This window comes from Mugil cephalus, chromosome 1, assembly GCF_022458985.1.
Source record: "Mugil cephalus isolate CIBA_MC_2020 chromosome 1, CIBA_Mcephalus_1.1, whole genome shotgun sequence".
In the NCBI taxonomy this organism is placed as follows: Eukaryota; Metazoa; Chordata; class Actinopteri; order Mugiliformes; family Mugilidae; genus Mugil; species Mugil cephalus.
In genome coordinates this window covers 40,350,114-40,369,643 of record NC_061770.1, presented here as the reverse complement: position 1 = coordinate 40,369,643, position 19,530 = coordinate 40,350,114, and the positions used below count along the sequence as shown (strand labels likewise).

Genomic DNA, 19,530 nt, shown 5'->3' with positions numbered 1-19,530 from the left:
AAGCACAAGTCGGCCCCAGCTGAGGGGGCTGCGAAAGTCGGCCCAGTTACATGTAATTGTGGGCTCCCGCCGAGATGAGATGAGGGTGGGAAGGAGAGAGTGGACATAACAAAGGCAGATTACAGTTTCAAGACCAGCAGGGGAAGGAGCATTTACCAGTAACTACTACCAGGCATGTTTTCTTTCGGCGGTGAGACTCATCTGGTATCGGCAAACCGGCTTAAAGGACGCCTTCCTATGTTCTCCGAGAGACGAAAGCCTATTAAAGCAGACTGCTACTTAGTGGTATTTTGGGAATCCTTATAAGCCTGTGACGCATTTAACGACTCGCACGCACTCCGCCGAGCGTGCGTTTGTCTCCGACTCTGCCAGCAGGTGTCTGGCCTCGCGTTAATTATATTTGAACTTGCGAACGATCACGTTACAAAAAAGAGGAAGACATTCAGCCGGGCGCGGACGGCGATAGTGTGAGAACAGAGATCCTACTGTGCATTCTGCAAGCCTGGGTTCTGTGTCTCGTATTTTTTCCTAATGCGGGGACACGCTAGTTGTTTTACATACAACTCTGCTCGTAAAAATCCAAACCCCTGATCTGGTGCCTTCTGAGTTTTGACGGAGCTTAAAGCAGCAGGGGATCTTCAACATTTTAGCGCCTGTAGCAAACACTCATAGTTTCTGTCTGAGATCCCAGCTCAATAAAGCTCAATCACTTCCTCGATCACAACAACAGATTTAGAGCCTGTTTGGACCAGAGGTATAGCACAAATGTCTCTTTTACTTGCGTTTTTTCTTTTTGAGAGACATCAAAGGATCATAAACCTCCACTAGATGGTAGAAAGGGGGATTTGCAGAGACCTTCCAGTTTTAAAAGACAGTTGCAGATGGTAGATTGGAGTCAGAATAAGTCAGAATAATACTATAAAAGTACTGCCTTTAATCTCGTTTTGTAGCAATTAGACGTTTTTTTCAGGCCAAGGATCCCCCAAACTGATGAAGAGATATATGTGTTCTATATTAAACGTATGCATTCAATATTAAACTATTCAAATAATACACAGGTTCAAATATTCTTTTTTTTTATTCAGTAGTTGATGGGAGCGAGCTGCACTGTTAGTTTGAGATTTCAACTGAATAGTTTCGACCCTCCCCGGTGAAGACCTGTGAATTAGTGGGTTACCAGCTGCATTGACTGCACAGGCTCCAAACTAATGGCAGCACGATCTAATGCGTTTAACGTGGACGTGTAAGCCGAGTCATGTTTGTCCTTATTCCAGTCAGCGAGGTACGCCAAAGGCAGCGGGGATTTGATTACAGAAACTTATGATGGTAGCTCAGCGGGTGGACTTTTACCCACATCCTTGGACCTAGCTGACCCGAGAAAACTGAGGTCTAATTTTTGTTTAAGAGTAATTTAATCTCCTCCGCCAACCCATCGGCAGGGTTCAGCGGGGTCCCAACAGGCCGGGGCAGCTGTCTTTCCTGCGACACCCCGCAACAAGCGTGAGACTTACCCAACACCTAAATGTGTCTCATTACCGAGTACCTCTAGCATAATGCATTTCCCACGCTGAATCAAAATAATTGTCCACTTAAACTGCAAAAAAACCAGGGTGATTTTTTTTTTGTTATTATTTGAGAGAGAGGAGAGACGCAAAACCTCCAGACAGCCTCTAACATCACTGTGATCACAGGCTTACAATTACCGCGTATTATCAGACCGTTTACCTTTGACATTAAATTACTTCAGCCCATTATCCTCCCAACAATACCTGAGTCACAGTTTAAAAAGATCCTGGGGCTACGGTAGTTTTTTTGCAAAGAGCACTGCAGAGTAAAAAAAAAAAAAAAATAAATAAACAAATAAAATGAAATAAACAGCATTTCTAGTGCTACAGACGAAATCTCAAATTGTGACCTTCAATTTTAAATCCGCTGGTGCTGAACACCGGACAACCTTTACCAGTTCTAATTAGCGACTGCCGAACACTCAAAATGACGCCAATTTAAAAACATTTTCATTTGCAGGTTTGGGCCGACGAGTGTAGAAAATAAATAGCGTCAGAGAAGGTTAGAGTGAACCTAATACTGTGCGCACTTGTATAACATTTAAAGTCATCTATTACAGTTCAATTAAAACTTAGAGAATGCCAACGCGCCGTATTTAATTAAACTTGCTTTTCCTGTTATTATGTTTGTGCTGTTTACTGTCAGCTTAATGGAAACGACACCGCGCAGGCGGCCGTGTTTTATTTCCCTAACAAGGTCTTGATATCTCTCCGTCCGATCAACTTTCAAACTGCAGGAAAATAACCGCCTCCAGTGCGGCTTCACTTAAAGGAGACCACAAACAGCAGAGCGTACGAGCAGGAAACACTGTTTTCTAGAGATCCGAGTGAAGCAGCATTCTTCTCCATATTCAACGCCATCGGAAAAATTCAATTCAGCCCGTGTCCATTCATCATCGCGACGATAGCTTCAGTCTCAGCGCTGTTCTGTCAAAGTAATGCATCTCATCTAATGGCCTCTCTGCATTGATGACTACCCGTCAGTAGTGAGAAGGTGATTCATCCCGCTTCCCGTACAAATAAATATTGAGCAAAGACGGGCAGACTTACAAAAAAACTAAACAAAAAAAACTAAACAAAAGGGAAATGTTGAGTCAACCAGCCAAGTCCATGTTTAGTCCTCGGCCTCCATCTATGGCTCAGCATGAAGCCTTTAATGCTGAAACATCCATAGTCTCTATTTTCAGGGACACCAAATGACTAACAGCCGCCTCTTATTTACCGACTCCACTGTTACCGCGTCTTTCTCAGCGTAGAACATCATGCATTATTTATCCGAAACACTTTTACGGGCTCGTGGCGGATGCCTGTGATTTTCCAGTCCGTATTTATAGATTTTCACATTTGGGTTTTTAATGTTCTTTGATCAAGGCTCCTGTTCCTCCTCCTCTCTCTCGCTGTGCATGCGGCCACGTCCTTACGATGGCTGCCTGGCAGCGGCGAGCTTTGACAGCAGGCCGAGTTTGAAATGAAGCGCGGCCCTCGGCCTCGCCAACGGGCCAGCGTGGGCAACGACGGGGCGCTCTGGCAGCGGCAGGCCGGTTGCTGACCGCAGACATTCGTTGCTCTTATTAGTTGCATTTAACAAGTCAAAAGCTCCCGCTGCGAGGAACGTCTATTAGCTTCCCCGCACAGCCAATTATCAAACCGTAATGCGATTACGGCGGTAATGTGACTAAGGAGGAGCCCATGTAAACAACATGCTCCGATTCTGCTAATGCAATTATTCTTGTTGTCAGAACAAGCTTATTTGTAATTTTAGTCGGACTATTTAAAGGGAGCCCCACTCGTGTAAACACCCAAATCAAGCTGCGACTCTGCGACGAGGTCTTAAGAGCATTTCGCCAAGCGTGGCGTTCCGACAGGCTGATGACACAGCAGCTGCCGAGACACTTCAGTTCAGCCTGTTCAACACTCGGTGGCCCGGGTGTTGACGAGGTGCCCTCCTGCAAACAAACTTCCCCTTCTTCTTTTTGCAGTTCGCAGAGCTGACCATCCATCTTTGGGTTCGGCCGTGCGTCTCTCAGGAGGGTTTCGCTGCGATGTTCAGCGGAGACGAGGGTTAAACCGCACCGTTATCACGACAGAAAGATGAACGGCGCACGATACGGCAGGAACAGGAACATTAAAGGAGACGTTTTATTCAGCACGGCGAATTAGCGAGGCGGCATCTCTCTGTGGGTCATGCTAATTCTGCACTCTGGGCCTCTACTGTAGGGATTCACTGTTTTCCGAAGAAAGGCGACTGAATAATTCATTAATAAACGTTGAACGCTTGCTTTTCGAGCCTGACAAAGGGTGAACGTGGACATTAACCGCGACACTTGGGTAACTTTGCAGACACAAACCATTTAATCTAGCTTGTCCAGCAGGAAGCCGTCTGCAGCCTGAACAACATCATCCTGGACGGTTAACGCTGTTAGCAAAACGACCACTGACATGGCCGAGCTGCGTGTTCGCCTCCGGTCACACCGCTGCAGGGAGATCATGCTAATTTCCCCCCGTAAATGTTATTTATCATTGGAATTGGTTTCCTTGACTCTCGACAACGGAGGTTAGCATGAGCCACAGCAGCCAGGTGAATGGGAAATACACCAGGATGAAATCGATGACGACTCTAACAGAGCAGCTCGATGCAGAAAAATAATCTTCATGGGACTGACTCCTCACTGATTATCCTCCATTACCTGTTAATTTTGCACATGTACATGTATCACTGCGCTCTCTCTGCACAGACACACAGCGCCACTTTTTTTTTTTTTTTTTTTTTCCTTCCTCCAACAGAACTGGTGCCAGGAACCGGCAGCTTATTTCAGGGGAAACGATCAACAAGCAAAATCTAATTTGCAGTCTTTTCCGTTGCACCTCCCAGCTCTGCATCTTGACATTCACCAGCCTTTTATAATAGCTTGTTGTGTTTCTGCGTAGCGCCCCCCAAACACACACACGTTTTTAATAGTTGCCTCTTACCCACTGTTGCTGTTTCCACTTGTTAATTCCAACAGCAGAAAACACATTAAAGCAACTTACTCTTGGTAATATTTGGCTCGCGTGTTTGATTTTTCCTTTTTTCTCTCTCTAACAAACAAGTCCCTGAAGTCTCCTCTGCCCCGTGTCTGGATGTCGGAGTGTATTTGTCAAGGTTTTACACATTGAGCAATACAGACAAATGAGGCCCAGCATGTTATTCCCCGCACCTCATTTTTGTGCAGCCTATGGCTGTGGCAACGGTCTGCCAGCAGTAACGGGGAAATCATTTGGAGACACCATTACTAATGCGGGGGGGGGAATAAATAAAAGTGCACTGACATGCAGAAAGACTGCCGGGGCAGAGTTAGGAGGTGGTCGCTTGGCGTGTCTGCTGTGCACGTGTGCGACTGCGCGCCTGTCCTTGTCTCTCATTATCCCCGGATTGAGACAAATAGAGGGGGGATCTGCCCTTCGATCTAAACCTCCACGCCATTTACCCCCCGACATTACAACCGAGCGAGCCGGGGTTTGTGTGGTTTGTGGTTTTTGTTGTGTCCTCATTTGTGCGACGCCGTAGTGTGTTTGTGTGTGCAGCCATGCAGTCATTCCAATCTCCGTGTGTGCATGTCCAACCGCGCTCTGTGTGTGTTTGTGCATGTTGCACGTCTGCTGGGCTGCAAATGGACTACGTCAGATGTGTGTTCGATGCATCTGTGTGAAGTGTGTGTGTGTGTGTGGAATCGTTCAGCACACTGGTGATTACGTGTGACATGTTTGTGTGCATTGGTGTGCACTTTTGTGCTCCGGTGTTGCCTATATTTAGCCACACTCCATTTAGCCACAGTCCATTTATATGTTGTCCTTGTTTGGTGGACACCAAGTTTTGGCCATTTCCAAAAATAATTATTAATCAGGAATCATGTAAACAGAAAAAAAAGTGGATTAATTATTTAATTATTTGGTAAATTTAACCCTTAAAACAAAACCAGTACTCCCAGGGACTGTGGTAGGTCATTCCATGTCTCTTAGAGAGGATCTGTTTGTCTCTTAGCGCGATCACGTCCTGACTCAGCGGGTACCAGGGCTCTGTTGGGGCGAGGCGCCATCTGTTGTGGGACTCTCTGTTCTTGTTGCTGCTGAAGATCTTTATAAGTGCGACTGAAAGTCGGGGGTCACTGTCATACGAAAAGAATGACACCGGGATTAATGTCTCCTTCATAGACGAGAGTCCAACCACCTACAGTATCCGAAACTTTCTACACTTAAGTGCCACCTCGTAAAAAAAAAAAAAAAAAAAAAAAAAATGTTTGTCACAATATAAATTCTTGCTCTTCCTGGCAAGGACATGTTCAACAGCAGCTGTTCAGTTTCAAATTTTGATTTACACTTTGACACCTTTTGCTGTACCTATCCTTTTTTTCCCCCACGTCGTTTATTTTTTGGCAAACATCACTGTGAGGCATTTAGTGAAATACTGCTTGAGCTGTTTGCTTTAGACGGCAAGAAGGGGCCCGTTTTTTTTTCTTGGGAAAAAAAAAGTGCATATATGGCTATGAATACACACACAGTGCTAAGCTCAATAATATGAGCACAAAAACGAGTGAAATAAATGTGCAAAACTAATGATTTTAGTCATGAACACTAAAAATGACAAATGTGACCATTTTTCCCACAAATGAAACCCTAATATTTCAGAATGAATGATTTTAATGTGTCATTGCTGAGAAATAAAAAAAAATAAAATTTTATTTTAATGGAAGTCAATGACACATGTTTGTCCGCTAAAGTTACAAGGGGGTGGTAAATTTTACACCTGATGCTACCAAAAAAAAAAAAAAAGATAATCTTGGTCATACCCAAGATTGATCTGAGAAAAAAATAAAAATAAAATAAAATAAATTCCCTACCCACCCAACATTAGTTTTATGGAAAATAGCCCATTTTTTATTTATTTATTTATTTTTTATTTTATCATGAAAACAACAGTGACTTCAAGTAATCACACTGGCATTTAAAGGGTTAAAATTCCTCAAAATGACTGATTTTTTGGTGGTTTTGTAAAGTGCTGAAGTGGTTCAAGACATTTGCTAAGACAAAGATGAGAAGAAATATTAGTCTGTTAAGTTCCTACAGCAGTATTTTAGACGTCTTTGTCCATTAAGGTTGCGTGGGCGCAGCGAATTAAAAGGACGCCCGAGGGTTAAGGCTGTTTCAGGATGTCCACACGGAAAGTTGCAAAATTCACATATTTTCTGCACATTTCTCTTTTCAGGATCTGCGCGCACAATTGCCGTCAGCGTTCCACTTCAATTACCAAAAAAAAAAAAAAAAAAAAAAACTGGTTTGCATTAATGACACCATGTAATACAAACCATGGTGTAAACTCATTTAGTATTCAGCTTTCACAAACAAATACCATCTGCTGAAGTGTTAGCGTGCACCCAAGTGAGCCGCATAAGCACCTGACACCGAGATGTTTCCAGTTCGTTGGCGCCACCCGCGAATTGACCACTGAACCGATTTGCAATGAAAAAAAATAAATAAATAAAGTCGATAGATTTGTGCGGCCCTAGGTCAGTAGGGCGACTCCCCTGTAACTGTTCTCACTTTGAGGGCTAATTTGGCCTGACCAAACCAGAGCAGGTCTGCCCCTCGTTCTGATTAAGTGCAGCATTAATCAGAATGAAGTAAAGATCCTGCCAATCTCTCAGCTTAGTTCTCAGTCCTAGGCAGAAAAAAAAAAAGCTTTACTTTAATCAGATTGATCTGAAAGGGCTCTAAACACACACCGATCCTGACTTTTGCTCTCATTAGTTACGTGCAATTCAAACTCATTCACGGGCCCGTTTTATTGTCATATTTCCCTGAATCCTCGTCACTTGCACGTAAACCAACAACTCAGCCAGTAATGAGAATCCTCCCGAGTGGAGAACTCGGCTCATTCATCCCCCAGCAGTAGGTCACGTTAGTTTATTTTCATTCAGCAAGGTCACTCTCCCCGCGAAAGAGAACCGAGCGCCACACCACTAGAGGTTTGATTAATTGTGAATCAACGAGCCATTAAACCGAGCGCCCGTAAACGGGATACGACTGGGTGAAATTATATATCGGGCTTCTCCTTGCCGGACCTTGCTTTGAGGGAGGTTTGCCTCACCAGGTTAAAAATACGCCGGCCGCGGTAGGAAAAAAGAGACGCTGAGGGGGTAAAAAATAAACTCACGACGTTAAAACAATGCGTGGCGGCTGCACGGAGGGTGAATGAAGAGGTGCGGACGGGAGATTGAGGACGTAAACCGGCAACCGACTGAAAATTGACACGCGAAAAACCAATTCGGCCGTGACACAAGCAAATCTCTTACCCTGACCTCCTTTTTAACATCTTTGCGATGTCTCATCTCCAGCGTTGCTACCCCGCTGATAAAACACGGCTGCACATACGCGGACGCTGGAGATGACTTAATTCCAGCGTCCGATAGCTCTGACGTTACAGGTTGTGGCTCGGTAATGGGACACGCACGCTGCTGGCAGGCGGCTTCCATTAAAGGGCTATTTCCAGCTGCTATCGGCGTGGCAGGGAAATCAAGCGCCAGACCCCCGTTTGAAGTGGTATCGGCTACACTTGTTCCTATCGCCTTCCTATCGCCCCATCCACTCCCCCCAACCCCCTCTTCCCCACTCATCTCCCTCTCGCCCCCAGAGATCTCGGGCCTCCTCTTTCTCCTCACAAGTCGGCCCCTCGTGCGCTGGCTCCCTCTTAATCATCCTCCTCTGCCGCTACCCCTCTCATCCCGGCCTGACCCAGAGTTGCTTGAGGCGCCGACAGCTTCACATCTACTTGTCGTGCCAGCCGACTTTTTTCTCCTCCACCCCTCCTCTCCCTTCATCCCTCCTCCTCCTCCTCCTGCTGCTCGCCGCCCAACTTTCACGCACAAGCCCCCCTTTCAAGAAGAAATCCCTCGTTTGAGATTCGACTCAAGAGGCTTGAAACGTACTTTATCGGCGCTCGCGTGTCATTACACGCATCTGTATAGAACTGGATGGTAATACTTTGAAACGCGCGGCGTTCGGATCGGCACGTGATTCAAACCGGCGTGTTACGCTTGATTTAGGGTGTTTTCACAGTCTGGACACACAGGAATTGTAGTTGTGTAATTCAAAAAGTGCACTCTTTACGTGCAGAATGAAGCGCTAACTACGTATGCACGCTAAGAGGAACTCCCCCCTATGGCTATAATGACGAAATACAGAGATGGGGCGACTTGGACTCGAGTCATTGTTTTGATATCTTGTGACTTGACTTGGACTTGATCCATTAAAGGACTTACACTTGACATAACCTGTGACTTGACTTGATCTATTGCGGGACTTGACCATTTTTTTTCTTTTTTTTTTTTACTTGGGACTTACTTGAGACTTGCACACAGGTGCCTCGATCTCATTGGTTTCCACCAAAGATTCAAATCTTTAAAAGAAAATGTTAAATTTTGTTGTTTTATTTTTGAAGAACGTCCCAAAACTACTGGTTGCTTAATAAAGAGCATCTGTGTTATATCTCTATAAATGTAGTAATAACGTATAATTGTTACTCAGCCTCTTTATTTCCCCCTTACCCTCCCTACACAGCACATTATTCCCCCCTTTTCTTCTTCCTCCTTTCTTACCCCATCACCCCTCATCACTTCACTCCTGCGTGCCTCCTCATCTCCATGCCTCTCTCTCTTTTTCTCTCTCTCCCCCTCTTTCAGTCGGATGCTCGGCGCTGCCGGAGACAGATCACAGTGCTCTCTTCTGCCCCTCGCCGGGAACCGCACTCTTCTCCGCCAGATAAGGACGAAGAAAACCAAACAAAATTACGAAAAAAGGAAAAGAAGAAGAAGAAGAAAAAAAAAGCAAGAGGATAAAGAGGCAGATAAATGGATGAATGAAAAGTGAGCCAGCGGAGGCAGGACAAGGAGGGAAAGAAGAGAAAAAAAAAAAGCTCCCTGAAGGAGAGGAGAGATTTCTAAAAATACAACCCTGCATTCTGTTATTCCCTTCTTTGTCCCCTCCTTCATTCAGTACCTGTTCTGTGGGATTAACATGACTTAAAATTCAATCAGCCTACAGCCTGACGGAAGAGCGGTGGAGGAGGCAGACAGAGCGCTGCTGCAGCTGTCGAGAACGAGTGAGGGGACGGCCGACGGGAGGGGGGGAGAGAGAGAGACAGAGAGAGAGAGAGAGAGAGAGAGAGAGAGAGAGAGGGAGATGGGTGTTTTTCCACGGAGCTGAGATCGAGCGAGAGCCGCGGAGACAGGGAGATGTGACGGTTCCAGGAGTCGTGGCGGAATGAGCCGGGAAACGAGGTTAGTAATCCCACCTTTAAATCTAACGGAGGAAGGAAAGAGAGGAGGGTGAGGGTGGAAGGACGGCGAGAAGACTTGAAGAAATGAGAAATAATACACACTGATGGGTAAATGGCTCTATAGTGCTTTCTGAAGTAGCAAAGTGAACGTCGGAGAAGGAGGAGGAGGAGAAGCTGAACAAGAATGGAGGAGAAATGAATCGGGATTTACAATTTAATTCAGGAGAGGAGGGGGGAGAAAATCCAGGACAGGAGCTACATATATGTAGCTGCTGCACTAACGTACACACACACACTCAAAGGAACGCACAACAGTGGGTGCACGGTCTTACAGCAAGATAATGAGATTGTTGTCTTGAAGGTGTCGGCTTTTGGAGTTTGATTGACAGGTCAGTGAGTGGATGTGTGTGTGTGTGTGTGTGTGAGGGGAGGGGACAGTGGTGGTGGAGGAGGGGGGGAGACTTTTCAACTATCTGACATTCACTGGGCTGATCAATAGCCCGGTTGTTTCATTAGGCTGTGCGTGTTTGCATTGCATGACTACTTACTGGTGGCTGAGTGTGGTGGTGTGTGCAAGTATGTGTTGCATGGGTGTGCACATGTGCCCCTGAGAGAGTGTGTGTGTGTGTGTGTTTGTGTGTGTGCGTGCATGCAAGAATGGGCCCATGCAGCCCACTGCGAGGCGTTAAGAGGGTCTCAGAGCTATTGATTCGTTTTGACAGACAGGTGAGAGCGGTGGAGGGCGGGAAGGAGCGAGGGAGGAGGGGGGGAGAAAAAATGAGGGGGGTGCACGCTGGGGAGGAAGGAGGGGAGGGTGTAAATATCCGAGGGAGAGGGAAGTCGGCTTGGTGGAGGAGAAAATGAACAATGAAGGGGGGGAAAGAAAAGAAGATGCGATTTAAAGAAACACACACAGAGAGAGTGAAGGAGTAGTCACACTTCCTGTGTGTCTCTTTCTTTCAGGTCTCCACACATCCCTCCATCTCTCCCAAACCCACTCCCTCTGCACCTCCCTCCAAGGTCATCAATGAACAACTAACTCAGCGCGGGGGAACGAGCGCCGGATCACACCGAGCAGAGAACACAGAGGCCCCGAGGCAACCTGGAAATCACTCCTGGAAGTGAGGAAGGAGCTGGAAGGGAGGGGGGACGGAAAGAGAGAAACGAAAAAAAAAGTGAAGAGCAAAGTAATAAGAGTCTGATGAAGAAGGGGGACGTGAGGAGGTGAGGAGGGGAGGTGAAGATCGCAGCCTGGAGTCTTACTCTTAACCGGAGTGCTCGATAACGCAGAGGAGAATTGAATGCGGCCATGAGGAAATCACATCAAGACGGCATAAATAGGATTTTAAGCAAAGTGGATTCTTGGATTTCCTTTCAAACTGAGGTCTCTATTTCGGAATACCACGCCGGGACCGGGCGAGTAATTCAGGATTTTCCAGGTTTTTCTTCATCTACAGAGGCCTAAGAGGATATCGCCGGATTGGAAATTCCTTTCGACTCTCCGGGTTGTCCGACACTGACCTACATCCGCCTCCTTTTGATGTGTGCGGGGGGCTCGTGATCGTGGAGGGGAGTAGGACAGGTTTCGACACGCATCCCACTCATCCCCCCTCCTCCTCCTCCCCACCCCCGGCCCTCCACATCCCCAGTCTGGCCCGACACAAGTAGAAACACCTGGGTCGAAAAATCTGTGCCACACACACACGCACCTACACGCACACAAACCTACACACAAACCTGGATAACATGTGGAGCTGATTCGGATTATAGAGCCGCACAGACGGAAAAGGTAATGTCCATGCAGTTTCAAACGGACACACACACACTCACACACACACACACACACACACATGTAAAGGCAAATCCATATCTGCATGGTTAGCTCTCTTGTGCTGAATCATTGAGTACATCAATGCGGTGAGCACCAGCACTCACTGGACCGGGAACTCGTGCACCGTGTCTCTCATGCACACAGACACACACACACTCTCAGGACTATGAATAATGAACAGATGTGCATTCATAACAACAAAAACATAGGAGGCAAATGTCAGGGTACACACACACACACACACAGCTCAGATGATTGTATGCTTTTCTTTATTATTATTCTAATGGTCAGACCACTCCAACTTCACATGCACACTGAGAATCCTTCCACCTTCCTCTCGCACTCCCGCGTTTCCGCGTGCGAGTGTCAGCCAGCTGTCCTGTATCAGATTACTCCCCACTAGGTGCGTCTCAGCCTGGCTTTCATCACCTCGCCTTTATGTAATCTCACCTGGCATGTTGTGTGTGTTTGTGTGTGGCATGTTGAGTGTGTGTGTGTGTGTGTGGATGTGGATTCAGGGCTGATGGGGTTTGTGAGGCAGAGGCAGCAGCAGCACCGTTCTAACCTCCCTTCGTTTGAAGGCTTTTTACATAAGCTGCGTCTATGTGAGCACACTAACACGGACACACACAGATTTGGCACACTGACACGGGAGATCAGACCGACTGAGTGGATATATGGAGGATAAGAGGGCGATGAGAAAGGAGAAAGAGAAATGCGGGGGGGGGGGGTGTACTGAAGGCGAAGGTGGGTCACGTGAAGCGGACTGCAGGAGGCGAGGAGTGAGGCGAGGCGACAAGGACGACGCGAGGAACGAAACAGGGAAAACAGATTAGGAGAAAAATGATGAAGGGCTCGTCGCAGCAGAGAGCAATGACAGGAGAGGTGGTGGTGGTGGTGGAGGGAGGGGGTGGGGGGCGAAGAAAAGAAGACGGAGGGATCAAGAAGGGGTGATATAATAGGAAAGACTCAGACATAACAGATTAGAAGGGGCAAGAAATGACATAGAGGGAAAAAACAGAAGGTTCGAGATCAACAAGGAGATTTGCGATGAGTGACGAGATCATAAAACGTGGCACGGAGTGATGGATTGATGGCGGTTCACTGCAGGGAAATAACAATAGAATGATGAATGGGGAAGGAATAATTAGAAATGACAGATGGCCATCGTTACGCTGCTTTCTGCAATTAGACCATTGGCTGCAATTAAGTCGTACGTGACCCCGAAAGGTCTGCTAACGATCCCCGACACCAGCGATGAGCTACTTACACATATACCTGTGAGGGGAACATGGTGCATCATGGGGCTTTACCGCGTAGCAGACGTTCTAATAATGAAGCTACGGCTTTCTAACTTGGAGGGCCATTAATCACCCTGGAAACAAAAAGATTACGCTCGAAAACAATACACCACGTGGCGAGGCTACTTGTGAGCCTTTTAAATTCAGCGAATTCTGAAGAGATGGCGCCCGAGTCTTTTGCAAATGCAATAAAGAGGCCTTTTGATTCCCATTAACCGAGTCATAATTCTTTAATTGGTTCTGCTCCCTCCTGCTATTGAGCGCCATCAAAATACAGAGCAGGTCCGTGTCAACGGGTTCAAACGGCGAAATAAAGGCAGGATGAAAAGGAACGTTTTTTCGCAATTATCTTGTTAATGCTCCGCGTGGCTCGCCGATACCGGGGGCGTCTGTCATTTGGTGGCCTACAGTAAGGGAGATGAGCAGATGGGAGGCTCGCTGCTCAAAGTAGGAGCCTTGCCAGTGCGAACAGACTGGCAAGTGAATGGAGAATAAAATGGAAGGCACGTGAGCTAATTTAGTTTATTAAAGAGCGAGAAAGAGTTGAAAGTTGGGAGAGGGAACTGGGGAGTTGTGTCGAAGCATCAAAAACTGTTGGCAGGGGGTTAGTAGCGTAAAGCTGGTTAGCTGGTACTAGTACCATCTGGTGCTAGGACCATCTGGTAACTGCTAAGAGCTTCTGCATCACATATCTGGGTTAAAACTAAATCTTGCACCGATCATTGTTCAGCTAAGTAAACTTAAAAGAACGCAGAACGCAACGGAGAGCCAACATCCACGACCGGGCAGCTTACGCTGGCGTTGAAAAGCATTTGTCTTACAAACGCAGCGTGTTAGCTCGTGTTAGCCTCTTGTGTTCTCCGCGCGGGCCTCTTGCCTAAATGCAACCCGATCGCAACTCAAACGTGATACGTCGGGAAAGTGTCCAGTAACAAAATCCCGTCCCTTATCTACGGGCTCTGAATATTCCAACTCAGATATCCGCTTATAGAGATTAGCCCTCATATTATAAGGTTTTACAGACTCTGGTGCACACACACACACAGGAGAAGAAGAAGGCTACACAGTTGATGCTCTGGTAATTACTGAGGCATGTTTACACACGACATGTAAAGCTATAGGCCTGTGAGTAATTCCGGATTATGTTATAGTGATATAATATAATCAGCCTGATATGCTCATGACGGCAGATTAAGACGTCTAATAAAATAATTCCTTGCGATTCTATTTCTGGAAACGGCAAAATAACCACAACGACAACAACAACAACGACACCCCTGCAGTCGTTTACCAGTGGCATGCCTCCATTATTAGAGAATCATGCTCATTGCTTCCACTTAAATGAAACAAAGAGGAGAGGTTGCTAAGCTGTAACTGGGCAATAGCTTTTTTAGTTCAAGGGTTTATTGAACACTCAAAGGCAAAATGACGGAGATGAGAGGGACGGAAAGACCTCGACTCAATCGCCGCACGAAGCAGATGAAGACAGACACGTGGCTAGGCATCAAAGGAGCACGATGAATGATGGATGCAAGGGTGTCACACACCTTCCCCGATTTAACCGGCCTTCAATCGAGGCGAGAAGCGGAAAGATTTGGAAACAAATGGAGACATGGGCGCCGACGGGAGAGTGGCACTTGATGGATGAACGGGCGAGTTGACAAATGGTGCGAAAAAAGAAAAAAAAAAAACGGGGTTGTTGATGAACGGCGGGCGGATCGAAGGGTGAGACGCCAAGACACCGTCGGCCGCTAAGCAACTGAGTGGTAGATGATGGTCAGAGAGTGATGAAGAGGAGTAATTACAAGACCGACTGTTTAAGGTGGGGAGGAACACTCGGAGGATGTAGAGAGACTGAGTAATGAAGACTGAAAAGGCAAGTGATGACACTTGAGAGGTAGATGATAAGAGAGAGCGGGGAAAAAGGGAATAGAAGAATAACAATGTCTGGAAAGAAAAACTACACTAATAAAGGGCTGGCACGTAGAGAAGGAGGAGGAGGAGGAGGGAGCTGGGTGGTGATGGAGGGAGGAATGAATCGAATAAATCTGTGATGTGACTAAACGTAAAAAGGGTGGGATTCAAACATGTAATAGTCGGAAGGAAAGGCACGGGGGAAAAAAAGAAAGGAGCAAAAAGACGGGAGGAAGCGTAGAAGGAGAAAATAAAAAGTGCAAAAGGATGAAAGGAGTCAAAAGGAGGTGTCACCGAGGGGAGGAGGAGTGACTAAGAGGCTCCCTAGCAAGAGGTGGAAGCAACTGTGTAGTACAGAGGTAAGGAAAGACAGAGGGATGAAAGGATGAGTAATTAAACTGTTGACAGTCTGTTTAGGCACAGCGGGCGCCTGATGAGCAGAGCAAACCGTAACCACGGCAACCACCCGAGACAGACGGAGGGATGGTTTTTGGGGGAAAGAGATATAAGCCTACAGGGTGGGTGGGGGGGGGGGAGGAGAATGTGAGTGGGTGAGGAGGCTGGGTAGGGGGATTAAAACAAAAAAAAGACTCTAAAACAACATGGAGAGGAAAAAAAAGATGATATCTAGACCTTATACCATGCAACTGGTTAGCAAGTTCCCCACATATCTGTGAAAGATTATTCCATTCTCTAAGTAATACTGATGTCAATCTATGACACTAAGTTGGAATTGTATGATTTAGCTGTTCAGAAAAAAAAAAAAAAAAAATATATATATATATACGTTTTTTTCCCCCAAAGTACTTTAAAACTTATCTGTCCAACTTGCTAATCCCACTTTATAAAAAGCCCTTCTGGAGATTGGAAAGTAGAAAGGAGGGGATGGATTTATACACACACACACACACACTGAACTTTGATGTGTTCAATTCCATCAAAACTTTTCTCCAACCAGCTTCAAATATAAGTTGTAATGGCCCCGTTTAAAACTGCTTTAACGGTTGTTCAGTCAGAAAGAAAAAAATCCAAAATAATAATGATAATAAAAAAAAATAAAAAATCTTGTAATGGAGAAAAATACCCTGAGACGTTCCCAGAGAGTGAGCAGTTGGGCATTGTTGCTTGATAAATGACTGTTGATTGTTGCTCCGGTACACCACGAATCAAACGTGGCCTTCAGACAGTCTGGCCCGCTCAGATATTTTGCTGGCGCAATTCTTCCGAGATCGATTCATTTTAGGCGATAACTGAGGTGGAAACAAGAAAAAAAAAAAAACAACAAGCGAGCAAAGAAAATGGACTTTAGACGACGGCGAGAGCTTCCTTTAGGCGGACGACGTATTTGTTTCGCAACGGTGAAAAGACAGGAACGGTACACGCAATTCTGCTGAGCGCGTCGGCAACACCCTCGTGCGCTTGTCTACACTCCCGTCTTCCACAGATACAGTGTGGGTGACGCCTGCCAGAAGAAACACGCACTCACGGCGTGCACTTAGCGGAGAACAGGCCTCACAGCGAAAAGCACCGAGCGTTTCTGCCTGTGTCAGCACTGCTAAGCATTAGGATGGAAGACGCTGTAATCAACAAACTCAAGGGGAAACCAGTTTTCCCCTGCAGGCTCATTGCAGCGAAGCATTGTTGTGCCTGAATTAGTGGCACACTTCTGGGGGAAAACAGCTGCTTGTGATGCGTTAATGTGCCTCATAGTAAGGGCCTGAGCTGATGTTGGCCATTTGTCGGTGTCGGGCAAGTGTGAAGGTAGTTTCGGTGGTTTTGAGTGGCGCATACAGACTACTGCCACCTGCAGGAGGTGGATTTATTCTTTGTGGAGTGTTCAGATGCAAGTCTGCTTTTCTTACTAGTAGTTCTTTGAAACCAGCACTGAGAACGTTACCGCCACCTCTGGACTTCTGTCCCTAGCTTTAAGAGAGGGCGATTACACAGATGGCCACAAGAAATAAGGAAAGAGGCTTCATTTCCTGTTTTGTTTTTGTTTTTCACAAGTGCGCACGTATGATTGTAGCATCAATCAATACATCCATCACTGTAATTCAGAGGCCTGCTTGTCGTTGACCTACTGCGCTGATTGGTAAATTGTTCTCTTGCTCAGGATTTCCCCTTAGAAGGCCGGGAACCCTGCTGAATCATCAAACCGCCGATTGCACAACGCGCACGTAACCCGCAGAAGCGCTTTTCTGTCGAGCTGCATCCTGTCGCGTCAGCCAATCAGCGTCCACATAATTGCCGCCGCAGGGCTTCCGGCTGGGGCGGGAGGGGAGGGGAGCGGAGCGGAGCTCGGGAGCGGCGCGTTTTGCGTGCTGCCTCTCGACCGGCGTTTGTGGTGGATTTGCAATTTTCGGTTGATTAGCCTCGGCTATGTAAACACGCACAGGTGCACACAAACACGGGAACACAATCAGCCCGCCGAAAAATACTGCTGGTTGCAGGAGAGGCTGAGAGAATGAAGGACGAGGCGGAATTAAGGACGAGGATGGGGCAAATGTTGAGCTTGGAAGACACGGAGGGAGGAATGGGAGGGATGAAAGAAGAAAGGGAAAACTGCAAGCGCATTACGTTGAGGGTGAGTGGCAGGGCAGTTATTCTGCAACACTTGTGATAATGTGTTTCACGCAGAGGTAAATTTGTGGATGCAAGCACAAGGATATTTTAGTGTTTGTGTGTGAAGAAGAAAATGAGGACTAGAAAGTGAAATAGTTGAAGAATATCTCCTTGGGTGACCTCTTAATAACCGCAAACGCAGATATATTCAATCAACAAAAGAAAGGCATCAAGTGCAGATTATGTAGCGATGCTGGACTCAGATACATTAGAAGATTCATGCTATCAAATGTGTAATCAGGGTAAAGCAACGGTGCAACGTTACATTAAATAAGCGGTGTTCATTTTCCATCAGACATTTACCAGCAGGACCGTCATCACAAACCAGAACAGTTAATATTTATCTGCAGATTTCAAAGTAATGCATGACACGTGTCCTCTGAAAGCTCAATACACTGGAATGAAGGTTAAAATATTGACATTCAAGCTAGAGATCGACGGATATGGATTTTTTAGGGTCGATACCGATATGTCCGATACGTGCTGCCAGTTTTTGATGATAAAAATTACACAGTAATAACAAATGTTACACAGGGCTGCCTGTGGATGTGCCTGTCTGGAAATCTTGCGTGGAAAAACAAACATACATATGTATCGGTGAACGCACCCAGGTATCGGCCAATACCACCAAAAAAAACGAATATATCAGCCCGATCTCTAATTTAAGCTCTAATATAGAGTTGATTTGTTGGTTAAAGGAAGCAGTACACTGACTGAAAACTGTTCTACAAAGTCGGTCTGGGGGAATGTCTTCCAAAGAATAAAAACATGTTAGATGCAAATGTACAGTAGGATTGGATATGGCAGTCATGTCGAGATATCTCATCTCTCACTTTTAAACGAGCGTTCAGTCTTGTAAATCTTGAGTAACACTCCTGAAAGAAATCTACACGGAGCCCACATGTTGGGAGGGAGTTAATAAACGGCACGCACTGAAACGAGAGAAGATCTTTGAGTAGATGGTGTGTAGGAGGCAGAAGGAGAATGAATCTTCTGTGCTCGTCCAGCTGCTGGGAGACTTGAATGAGGAAACCCATTTTGGGCCAATTACAGCTATTGTGGTCTGCAGGGCTGCAACGTGTACTTACCTTTCTAGTGAGGTGCATCTACAATGTAGATCCGGCACTTCATGGAAGGGGAATGGTAAATCACCCCTTTATCCATCGCTTTCACTTAGAGGAGACAGCGGAGTCCACTGAATCGTCCTCGTTGCCGGAACTGAATAAAAAGCTAAATCTTCCAAAGAGGGGCTAACGTTATGGTACAGGCTAAGTTTATTTCCCCCTCCGCACTCGTCTCAATATGGAATCTGCATTAAACGTCGAGGACGTGGCAAGAACAAAGACCATTAATTACAGGCTTTTATTGGCCTCCATCTTGAACCGTGTTAAACTTAATCAGCTGCAACGACGCCACTGCCATCTGGGACGGGGACGCATCAAAATGGAACATCACTGAGCCCCCGCAGCGGCAGCAAGACGACAGCGATCCGCCAATGAAAAATGATACCTCTCTAACTAAAAAAAGGAACCACACAGCAGTGTCACAGAGGGGTTTCAGCTGCTCAACTCTATCCATCTCGCCTCGGATGCACAGGACGAAACTACCGATACCTTTTCAAAGGATGTCCAAAAGAGATAATGCTGTAATGCTACTCTCCAGTCCCTTTTAGATTTTTATTTATTTATTAAATGTGGACACGGATACAGGTTCTAAAAGTAGACAAAGTTCAGATGGATGCTGTTCAAATAAGAGTTTCAAAACTGATTATGGAAAAGCCTCTCCCTGTCCCTCTGTGCCTCCGCAGTGCCAAAGAAAATTACTGTCACCTCTGTTGTTTGCCAAATCAATTTACCTCCCAGAAAATGGAATCCCCAAGCTGTGCAGTTGTGTGGGCTTTCCAAAGGGGAGGAAACTAAATTACAAAACATCAGCCAGGAGTGGGATATTGGCTGCCACAGTAATAACAGTGTTAATAACACTGTT

General features: G+C 46.2%; 2 protein-coding genes across 4 annotated transcripts in view; one reads left to right on the top strand and one right to left on the bottom strand.

The window, feature by feature from the left end:
* LOC125005809 (pyruvate carboxylase, mitochondrial-like) overlaps positions 1 to 19,530 on the bottom strand; it is a 277,141-nt gene that overhangs the window by 67,432 nt on the left and 190,179 nt on the right. The gene's annotated exons all lie outside the window — the stretch shown is intronic.
* The window catches only part of LOC125005821 (leucine-rich repeat and fibronectin type-III domain-containing protein 4), a 38,450-nt gene continuing 27,146 nt past the window's right edge, over positions 8,227 to 19,530 (top strand). The window contains exons 1-2 of the mRNA XM_047581439.1: positions 8,227 to 9,877; positions 10,840 to 11,665. The gene's annotated coding sequence lies outside the window, so the exon portion shown is untranslated. The remainder of the gene's footprint in view (positions 9,878 to 10,839; positions 11,666 to 19,530) is intronic.